Source organism: Capsicum annuum, chromosome 4, assembly GCF_002878395.1.
Source record: "Capsicum annuum cultivar UCD-10X-F1 chromosome 4, UCD10Xv1.1, whole genome shotgun sequence".
Lineage (NCBI taxonomy): Eukaryota > Viridiplantae > Streptophyta > Magnoliopsida > Solanales > Solanaceae > Capsicum > Capsicum annuum.
In genome coordinates this window covers 178,427,864-178,439,602 of record NC_061114.1, presented here as the reverse complement: position 1 = coordinate 178,439,602, position 11,739 = coordinate 178,427,864, and the positions used below count along the sequence as shown (strand labels likewise).

The 11,739-nt window shown below is 33.3% G+C and overlaps 1 long non-coding RNA gene across 1 annotated transcript; it reads left to right on the top strand.

Annotated features, from left to right (window-relative positions):
- Positions 1–1,933: 1,933 nt before the first annotated feature.
- Positions 1,934–6,508, top strand: LOC124897557. Its single transcript, XR_007054297.1, has 2 exons — positions 1,934–2,491; positions 6,320–6,508. It is a non-coding gene; the product is annotated as an uncharacterized LOC124897557 (long non-coding RNA).
- The last annotated feature ends 5,231 nt before the right edge of the window (positions 6,509–11,739 follow it).

Sequence of the window (11,739 nt, the reverse complement as noted above, 5' to 3'; positions counted from 1 at the left end):
TTTGCAGCACCAAATCGAACAATCAAATTTTACTATGGAGATATATTTCTGGAAATTGTGGAACATGCAAAAATGAACATTTATTTGAGTGTACAATTACTAGTAAAACCAGAATTTATTGCCTTGTGTTCCATGCAACTTGTATCAATTTTCCTTTCTTACGTAATAAACTAAATCAAACTACAATACTGCAAACACTTGAAATCATATTGAACAAGAACAATTATAAATTTGGAATCTCGTACAACAACTAAATTATATACTATGTAGTAGAGACCGCATATTATTCATTTACTGCGTTTCAGCCACCAAGAATCAAATCCATGAAGAAGGAAAAAGAAAAATTAAAGAGATGATCATATTCATTTAAACTGCATGATTTTACCCTTGAAATGGGCTGATTTTTTACCTTTGCTCCTAAAAATTAAACTTATGTCTAGCCAATCATAACTTATGGGATATTAATAATGTGAATATATAAACTTACGCCCACGGAAAAGTCTTGGACTAAAAGTTTAAAACCAACACAAATAGGAGAAAAATGCATATGGCTCCATCATGTTCTTTTCATAGTTTCATTATTAAATGATAGGGTTTTCGAAAAGAATAAAATGATCAAAAGAAACAAATAAAATAAAATTGTGAAGAAGTGCTGAGAATTGCTCTAGAGCTCTAAAAAAGCCCAATTAGCCAGGTTCCGAAATCATAAATAATCATATATAGCTAGTAGAAAAATAGAAGAGTAACTTGCTTATATGATTTGATGGTGTAAAAATTCTTTAAACTACCAGTGTATATAACTTAAATCCTCTAAGAGATTACAAATCTTTAATGTAGACCTTTAAGTGACTTGTAAGTCAAAAATACTCAATGCCTTCTAAAGTATTAGACTAAAAAGGACAAAAAAAAAAATAGGAGAGAAATATATCTTAGTATAATTAATTTATGCCCCTAGAATACTGTACAATTTAAAAGAAATTTTGAGTAAAAAATTTCAATGAAGTTACCAAAAATAAAGTTCGTCAATGAAGGAAAAATCCCTGCTCTTGATTTTTCTTTTGATTTTCCTTTGTTGCTTCATGGCCAAAATCTTTTGAGGTTGATTCCATTGTGCCTTTTAGAAGGAGCAGAAGGTGGAATTGGTACCCCTTTTGGCAAAGACTCATTAGGAGATTTATTATTATAATTCTTAGGCAAAGGCTTCACCTTGAAAAATTGTGTGTGTCTTGCACCATATGCATGTTGAATTACCACAAGAACCAAAATGATGGATATTATATAGGTTGCGGTTTTTATGCTCATTTTTTCCATCTCCCTAAGCTTGTTGTAAGGTTAGAATGGTATTGTAGTTGAAATAAAAGGAAAGAGGTGTGGAGAGGGCCAAAGATTTGAAATGGAAAAAGAAGTGATGTTTTGCTGTGGGATTGATTAGTATATTAGTTAGTGGAAATATCTTGTTTGATTTGTGCGTTTGTGTGTGTTATTGTTTAATATTGTGGCAACAGGAAAATGGCGTGGTGGGTGGGATAGAGTGGGGGTGACTTGTTTGTTAAGTGTATGACTATATTTCAACCAAAAAAAAAAAAAAAGTGTTCGACTATTTATGTGGGAGAAAATAAAATGAAGAATGTTGTCTTTACTTCCCTTCATAAATTTGTCCTAAGAAATCTCATTTAATTTATGAAAGAAATATTACTTCCTTCGTCTTTTCCCCCCCTTTGACGATTGATGTTGACAGACTCATTAGGAATATAATTTAATAGATTATGTTTTGCAACAAAATTTCGTTTATGAAAAATTAAATGACCACAAATAAAATATGAAAAGAAAACAAAATTTTATTTTATAAATAATATGCTTGGGACAATTTTTATTTATTCTCTAGATTTTTTAAAAAAATTTCTTCATAATTTGAGGATTGTTAGTAGCGTATTTCTCGAGCATAGGATGATCTCTTTGTGAATATTTCATGATTTTGTGGGATATTGGAGATGCCTCTTTAAGAGAATATTTAATCCTTTATATAAGTGTAATTTAGGGTTAAGGTGGAGTAACCTGTAAGTTAGGCAGACCGCTCTCTCTCTCCCGGATTTAATGCCCAACAACTTAAAAGCTAACATCATCGCTGCGTGAGTTCACACGACACCGCCATGGAGCCATCTATGGCGGGAAAACAGTGCATAGTGCATATCACTCAGTCGAATGATCCCCCACCAACTTCAATTAACGATAATAGCGGCAGCACCCAGAAACTTTCATATCTTCAAGCTCTCAATGAAGCCTGTACTGAAAATTCTCCATTAAAAATCAAGTGGTAGCCAAACACACAACCCACAATGGTAAACCAGCTATGATCTTCAAAGCTACTGACTATTATGGTGTAATGGCGGCGGAATGTAAATTAACTTTGGTCAGCAAATTCACGACGGGGAGGCCCAGAATTGAGCTTATCCGACCAAAATTCTTGGAACAAACTCCCTTAACGGGCAAGGTCAGGATTGGACTTTATGACTACAGGCATGTCTTTATTGATTTTACTGATGAAATGGATTTTAACTCTGTTTACTTTACACGATTTATGGGCATTGGTGGGTCTTTGATGAGATTGTTTAAATAGTTTCCCGACTTCGACCCCAGTGAGGAATATTCCCTTGCACCGGTGTGGGTCTTATAGCATGAGTTAAACTTCCATCTTTTCAAATGGGAATATCTAAAGAAAATTTTATCAATTGTGGGCACTTCGCTCAAAGAAGATGCAACCACTATAGGGAAATCCAGACCACATTTGGCTAAAGTAAGAGTGAAAATCGATCTAATGAAATCTTTAATAGACTTTGATTGGGTTGGTCTTGAAGGAAAGGTTATGACCAGAAATTAGAGTATGAAGGGGTGCTTGCCATTTGTAAATCCTGCAAAATGCGAGGACAAGACCTTCCTAGATGTAAAGTAGAAGCAAAAAAAAAAAGAGTCCCGAGATTTAGAAAATGACAAACAAAAATGCGGCACATGAAGATTATCACAATGGAAATTCAGTTGACAAACACAACAACAAGGGAGAAACGAAATCGAAACAAACGAGAAAGACGTGGAAGAAGGTTTCAAAGAAGTAAGGAATAGAAAAAAAAGAACTGCTTATAAACAACCATAATCCATAGATACTAGAAAGTTCAAAGAGCAGAAAGGAAAAGAAAACAACATAGATAAGACAGATATCGCAGTGGATCATCAAAGCAAAAAGTTCACAGATACTCCAAGGAAACAACCAATTGATTTGCAAAAAGAACACATCGGAACCTCTACCTACCAAGACTATAATGAAGCGTATGAGAAAACTAGTAAGGTACAAGATGACATGGAAATTTCTAATAATCTATAGTTCAGGGAGCATCAGAACAATAAAGCCTCAAAGAAGACAAGGAACACTTTGAAGCAATTGCCTACTAGTACCTTCCTAAAGCAGTTAGTTATGACAAAACAAAGACTAAAACATACTCCAGAGGGAAAAACAAATTGGGAACAAGGAAGGAACTTTACAATGAAAAGAAAGTTACGAAAAAGGATAATATAGAATCCTTTAAAGAAGTGAAAACCAAGAAGCAGGACAACAAATATAAATTTGAGAAAAAAATAATAAACTGGCAATGATAACAACATCAACAACCACCAGGAAGACCAACTAAGAAAAATTGAGCAGGTAAAACATATAGGTGAACAAGAGGTGTTATCGATCTCGGCCCATGACGGTAAATTCTAATGACATTCCTGACCTCTCGAGTGAACTGGTAGTCGACTTGGGAACTATAAATGTACAAAAAAGACAGGTATGCAACAACAACAATCCAAATAATAAAATAGGAGAAGCAACAAACACAAGAAAAAAGGGATCAGAAAATGAAGAAAAGAACTATCTTTCTCATGAAGAGGTTGCAGACAGTCTCATAGAAACCTTTGCTCCCATAAGGGAAAAAGAGTTGGATCCTATCAACAAAGAAACTAATGAGATTATCAGCAACCAAGTTCTCTCACCTAGGAAAAACATTCATAAACAAAAATCGTACTTGGTATGGATCATACCTCACACAACGTGAACGGTAAAATCTAGATGTTTTGGAAGGATGCCTACGAGTGTGAAGTAATTTCCAACAAGAAGTAGTAGAAATAACAATACAGGGAGCAATAACTTTTTTTGGATTACTGCCATTTATGCCAAATCTACAATAGCTAGGAGGAAGAAGCTATAAAAAAATCTTGCAGTCATGAGTAATAGTATCCATGGTCCATAGGTAGTTTTTGGAGATTTTAACTCTATTCTGTCTCTTGTGGAAAAGAAAGAGGGGAAGCAACACAAGTTGAGCAAGAGTCTTAACTTTATTAATCGTATTGAGAGGTGTGATCTTCATGATGCAGGGTATACAGGTAATGGATTTATATAGTGCAATGGGAGGAGGAAAAAGAAAAGAATTTGTAAAAGTCTAGATAGAGTTCTTACGAATGAATAATGGTTGTACCAATTTCAAACTACCAGAGTGGATCATAAGCCCAAAACTCGTTCTGACCATAATGTTTTACTTATGATGAATTACAACAACAATCAAGTGATTACTAATTACTTCAAATTTCTCAACTTTTGGGCACAACAATCGGGTTACAAGGAGCTGGTGGATGAGACTTGGAAGCAGAAAGTGGTTCATAAGAAGTAGACCAGGTTTGTTAAAGGTAGACTCATCACAAAGAATGTCTCTCTGGCACAAGAACTGGTATGTCTCTCTGGCACAAGAACTGGTTCACAATATCAAGCACCATGATGGTTCAGGAAACCTTATTATCAAGCTTGATATGTCAAAAGCTTATGACCTGTTGTCCTGGACTTTTCTCATCAATACTATGAAAAAAAATTAGATTCTCAGATAAAGTAACTGGCCTTATTTATAGGATTATCTCCAATAAATGGTACTCCATTATTATAAATGATACCAGATATGGTTTCTTTGATTCATCAAGAGGTGTTAAGCAAGGAGATCTACTATCCCCTGATCTTTTTATTATTGCCACATAGGTGCTTTTAAAAAATCTTACTGAGCTCCATAACTCTCCAGGCTACAAAGGTTATGCTGTGAGCCAGAAGGGCCCTCAAATTAATCATTTGTGCTATGCGGATGATCTAATTTTATTTACCTCCAGGGATAAGCAATCAGTCAAAATGATTATGAGGGGACTAAATAGCTATCAACTTTCTTCTGGATAACAAATCAACAAGGAAAAAACTACATTCTATACCTATGGATGTTTTTATAGGAGATCTAAAAGAAGGCTGAGAAGGTGGACTAGTTTCAGAGACGCTGACTTTGCTTTCACTTATTTGGGATGCCCTTTGTACGTTGGAAAGAAATTGGTTGGTTATTTTGCAGATATGGCAACCAAAGTTCTAAATAAAGTTGCAGGATGGCAAGGCAACATGTTATCAGCAGGAGGGAGGCCCATTATTACTAAGCACATTTTTCAATCCCAAATCCTCTATAATATAGCCACTTTAGTCCCTCTAAAGACCAGTACTGATCAAATAGAAATGCATCTAACCAATTTCTTCTGGGGAACCAAAGAAGGAAAGAATAATTATCACTAGAGTTCATGGGATAACATGTGTTATCCATATAATGAAGAAGGTCTTAGTTTTAAGAAAATTCAGGACATAAGCAGGATTTTTTATGCCAAAAGATGGTGGAGATTCAGAAGTGATTCGTCTATCCTAACAAATTTTCTTAATGCTAAATATTCTCCTAGATCTAATTCCATCTCAAAAATTAAAAATTCTAAAGATTCGGCCAACTGGAGAGATTTGTTGGATATTAGAGAGATGATTGAACATAATACTTTCTGGAAGCTTAGAGAGGGTAAAGTACTCTTCTGGTGGGATCAATGGTTGAGCAATGATCCTTTTCACTAATTGCTTGTTCAAACTCACAAACCTAGCAATATTTTGGTCAAACAGTTTTACCAGCACAACACTTGGAATAAGGAAGCTCTTGAAATGACCGTCCCTAGACAGATAGTTGATGAGAATTGTCACCAAGATTGAAGAAGGTCATAGGGACATGCCTATTTGGAAGCTTGAATCCAACGAAAATTTCTCATGTGCATCAGCATATCAAGCCCTTAGACAAAAGAGACCTTTTTTTCCTCAACGAGATCTAGTTTGGAATAAAACAATTCCTTTTAAAATTTCTTTGCTAATGTGGAGGCTTCTTGAGAAGAAGCTCCCACTTGAAAATTCTTTAAGAAAATTTGGTACTACTTCTAATATGGATTGGGTTTGTTGCAGGGCTCCTATCAAGGAATCCTATAACCACTTATTTACAGATGGAGAAATGGCAAGAAGATCCTGACAATGGGTTTCAAGACCACTTGATATTGACTTCAATAGTCACAATATTATTCAAATTCTAGACAACTGATGGAAAGCTAATACCAACAATGTTGTTCACAATTTGATAATAATCGTTATGCCAAATATCGTGTGTTGGGTATTGTGGAAATCAAGGTGCTAAAAAAAATTCAACAATAAAACCATTTCTAGGGCATGGGTTTACAATAAGATTTTATTTCAAACCAAGATCGCCATTGCCAAAACATTTGGTAAAATAAATAATCAATGGGGATGGAAAAGAGTATGCAATATCGCCATGGATTACAGGCCAAGGTTGACCAGTTGTATAGTCAAATGGAATAAACATGATGAGGATCTAATTTTAAACAATGATGGAAACTACATGATTAGCACAGGGAGAGCTGGAGACGGAGGAATTATTAGGAGAGAAAATGGGAATATAGTAATGGTATTCGCTAATCCTATTCATTTCTTAACTAACAATTTTAGTGTGGTAAGTGCAGCCCTCTTCGGGGTCTCTTGGTGTTATGATCAAGGATATGATAATTTTAGAATGGAACTAGACTCTATGATTATAGTCCATATGATAAAAGGAACATGCAACATTCTTTAGAATCCGATCTCCATAATAGAAGAAATTCAATAAAGAGTCCAAGAAAGAGGTATACATGTTTCACATTGCTATAGGGAAGGAGACTCAGTAGCTGATGCACTAGCAAAATATGCTACTTTCCTTAATCAAGAAGTTGTTTTTAACAATGAAGATCAACTACCAAAGAAAGTAAAAGGGGCTTGTGTAATGGATAAACTAAACATGCCATATTTCAGAATAAAGGTCACCAAACACTTAAGTTGGCACTTTGACCCACCTTGAATAGGTTACATGCTTGGATCAAAATGTTGAAAACTCTGCTGCACGTAGAATAAAATTATTAAGCTTTCTTTAGCAAGATCTTTTTTCAGACCCTAAGAGTCACCACTTTTGTAAAAGGCTAGGTAGTTTAGATCCTAGAAATAGTGTCTTTATTTCCTATCAGACTCTAGAAATATTTTGTGGTTGCTACAAATGAAGGCAAGGCACTCCACCCTCCTTGATACAATACAAACTTGAAAATACAAGAAACAGTCTCAAAATAGTCTATAAATGAAGGAAAAATCGAGGGCACACTTGAGACCAAGTCTCGGCTTTAACAACAAACAACAAGAACAATAATATGACAAGAATAACAAGGTGTTTGGACACCAAATCAGCCAATCAAACTAAGTTACAATAATAAGATGAAGAAACAAGAACAATATGATAACAACAATAAAAGACACAGTTTGAATAACAAGAACACAAACTACAAGATTACAATGAAAATAAAGGATAAATAGATAGACTACACAAAGGTATAATCTTAATAACCCAAGGAGCCTATTCCACTCTTGGACCCTTAACACCACATTCAATGATTCACATATCTCTTACGTGACACAAGATTAGATTCCACCCCTCTAACATCTACGTTTCCAAGAAAAATACAATTTCTAGTGATTCCACACTAGATTTTGTCCTAGTTTCGGCCAAACCTCTTTAGAGAGAGGACTTGATGTTTCTTGTGTCTTATTACTTACAATAATATCCAAAAACTAAGTAATGAAATCCTACATTATTCATTATATAGTGTATTACATAATAGAAACTAAAAAGACCAAAAGTCCCCTCCACTAAGGGGCGCCCATCAAGTGTTAGGAGTGGACTGATTTTGATGTGTTTTGGGCCTCATTTACACTTCAATTGCACACACCAAGTCTCTGATCCAAGTCCCATGCTCATAAGTCCATATCTATGATTATTCTTGTATCACTCCTCTTTGTTGTACAATATTTGATATTGAATAAACTAGGTAGGGGTCTACGCCTAACCCCCCACCGCTACAGGAATACCTGTGTGGTTGGTTTATATATAAAAAAACCCTCTAAGTTAGCTTTAGGATATATATAAAGTAGCTTCAAACAACTCTATCAGAATTTGAATTCTTCTTGTTGCATTCATAAAATTTCTCTGTCTACAAATGCCCCCTACTTCAAGTCTTTTTGGAGTGTAGACTTGATGAAACTCAAAGACGAGTCTTGAAATACCCAGAGAGTTTTTATTTTTACGATATTGCGGCTACAAATTTGAATATATGATTTATGAGAGAAGAGATGAGGGACAAATTTGATCCTACTGAGTGTGTCAATTTGTTTACGATAAAATTTTGTTTATGAAAAATTAAACGACCACAAACAAAATATGAAGAAATGGGAATTTCATTTGATATACAATATGTGGATATTTCGAAGGCGTGTATTTCTCAAACATATGATGATCTCTTTGTGAATATCTCATGATTTTGTGGGATATTAGAGATGCTTTTTTAAGGGAATATTCACCCCTTTATATAGATTTAATTTAGGGTTTAGCATAGAGTAGCCTCCAAGCTAGATTTACCTCAAAGACCTTGAACAGAAATTGAATTCTTCTACAAAATTTTGATCTCTAAAGATTAACCAAGAACATTGAAAAGTGTTTAATGGCTATTCTTATAGATATTTTAATTGAATCAGTGAGAAAAGATAAAATAGTGTGTATTTTCACACATAAAATTAGGAAGACTCCCAATATTGCAGTAAAAATCTATTTCTCACCTCGTGTTTTCTCAGTGAGTTGATTCGGTAAAAATCTATTTCTCACCTCGTGTTTTCTCAGTGAGTTGATTCGGTAAAAAATGAGTGAGAAAATCAAGCTTTTATAACACAAATTTTCATTAATTCAAAGTGAGAAAACCTCTATTTTTAATAGTGTGACAAATATGTACATCCAAATTCTTCATCGTTGCATTTCAAAAAATTGAAAGAATTTAAAAAAGAACACCGCCATCCTCCCTTCCTCTACCCCCACCCCACCCCGGGGTCTATTTTAGATGCAGTGTAATAGTGATCCCCATTTAATGAAGAAATGACCAAAGAATGGAAGAAAAGAGGGAAATGAGAGCATTGAATGAAAAAGAGTTATTGTTGAAAGAAGAAGAAGCATTAAATGAAGGAGGGCAGGAACACATGTTTTCTTGGACTAGCACCATTTGGTATCACAAAATGGGCCAGCAGTGTTCACTAACAATTTCTATCCATTTTTCACATAGGTGCTAGAAAACACATACTTCCTTCGTTTTGAACTAGTTGATCTTTATTGACTTGACATTTTTTTTAAAAAAATATTCATTAGGTACTTAGTTTACCAAATTAGCTTTATTAGTTATGCTTTAAAAGTATAAATGTAAATATATATACTTTATATAGTTATTTAATAGTAGGGATAATCTTGAATGAATATTTTTGGCAAGAGAGGCAACTATTTTAAAACCTGAGGGAGTAAATTAACAAAATGCATTTTATTTGTTGTTAGAAACACATAAAATGCATTTTATTTGTTGAATGCTTGCAGGTTTCTTCTTATGGTTATGGATCATCCTCTAGTATGATACATATATCGCGTGGTCAATATATATTGCGAATACGTTAGCTTTATATTGCTAGAACTTTTCAAAAATATCATCAATGCATATCGAAATCCTTCAAAAGTAATATATTTTTGAAGAATCCAACACACATACGACAATAATTATAAAGTGTTCGAGCAACTTAGCTTTAGCTCATTAACTATCTATGCGGACTCCACAAAGAACATTATACTATAGAAAAGCAAGGTATTGTTAACAGACTTTCAATCACGTTTCAAGCTCATGATATGTATTATATATTTAACTATTTTGAGTTTAGGTTCACACGTATTTTACCTTTTGGGTTATATATATATCATATTGAGCTCCAAAATGCGTATGTCATCTTGAGTTATGCCTTTTCATTTTTTTTAACTTTCCTCACCATTCTTACATGGTATTCACCTAAAGTATCATGTGCACCTCATATTCAGAAGCTTAACAGTCTGCAATTAATTCTGCTAGACCCACTTTCATCATATGCCCTTCGTCGGGGCATCACATATAATCTGTTACGGACTCAGCGTCCTCACATAAGTTTGATCCAACATCGTGGCGATGTAGTCATATTCTAATATCATATTTGCCATGATCCAAACTCATTGCAATGCGTATAATCCGCTTTACACCTAGGTCCAAAGAAAAAAAAGAATGGGAAAGAGAACGTTCGCTCCCTATCTTTATTTCTATTACTTCTTTCGTTCAATAATACTTGTTCATTATTGACTTAACACATATTTTAAGAAACGATAAATAATGAAGATAATTTTACTTTATTACACTTTGAGTATAATAAATTTAATATTTTGAGAAAAACATTGAATAATTGAATAGTGTTTAATAGTAAGCGTAAAATAGAACACAAATGAATAACTTATCCATTAATTTGTCAAATTGAACAAATATTATTGAACAACTATTTCTAATAACATAAATAAGAAAAAATGGACAGGAATTACATTCTATTTTACCATATCATATTTTCTTTTGCCAAATTCGAATATCACCATCAATATCGAAAGGGAAATGCAAGCATTAAATGCAAAAGAGAGCAGAGTTATTGAAACAATAAGCATTAAATGAAGGTGGGCAAGTTCACATGTTTTCTTAGACTAGTAACCTTACTCGTTATATTTTGTCTCTCAATTACTTGCCAAAAAACCAGTTAAAGAACAGCGTAAATAAAATCATGTTATTTATCTATAATCTATATCAATATCTATAATGTATAATCTATATCTAAAAATAATCTATAGTTTATATCTATAATCTATTAAAAGTGTGAAAACCATAGAAAAGTGATTTCAACTAAGACTCCACAACAGATAAAATTGTCTTTTCACTTATTTTTTTTTATTGTTATTTAATTATTTTTGTAATATTTTATGACTTTAAAATTACCTAAAATTAGTTATTAAATTTTTTCTTATTTAGATATATGTTAAAGGTACTAAAATTAAAGAAATTGTGAGTGGGAAGGGAATATCCTATTGACTGAAATTTTTGTGCTTGGAAAGGAAGGTTTCTTGGAATAAGTTTCAATTTAAATCGAAATCAACTACATATTATAATTTATATATTAACTAATTTTGTACAGAATTTTTCTGTTGATATTGGATAAGTGATGATGCCAATTTCCTGATCCACCAATATCTCAACCAATCTCTTCGCCACAACTTTAAAATATGAAAGCAAGTACATGACTATTTAAATGTTATTAGACTCATCAAAAAAGTGATACGTTCAACAAATTCTTTGCTACATCTCTTGCTTTTTTAATTTTAAAATTAATGAAGAGTTATCTAGATTTTAATTTTTTCATTGTTGATG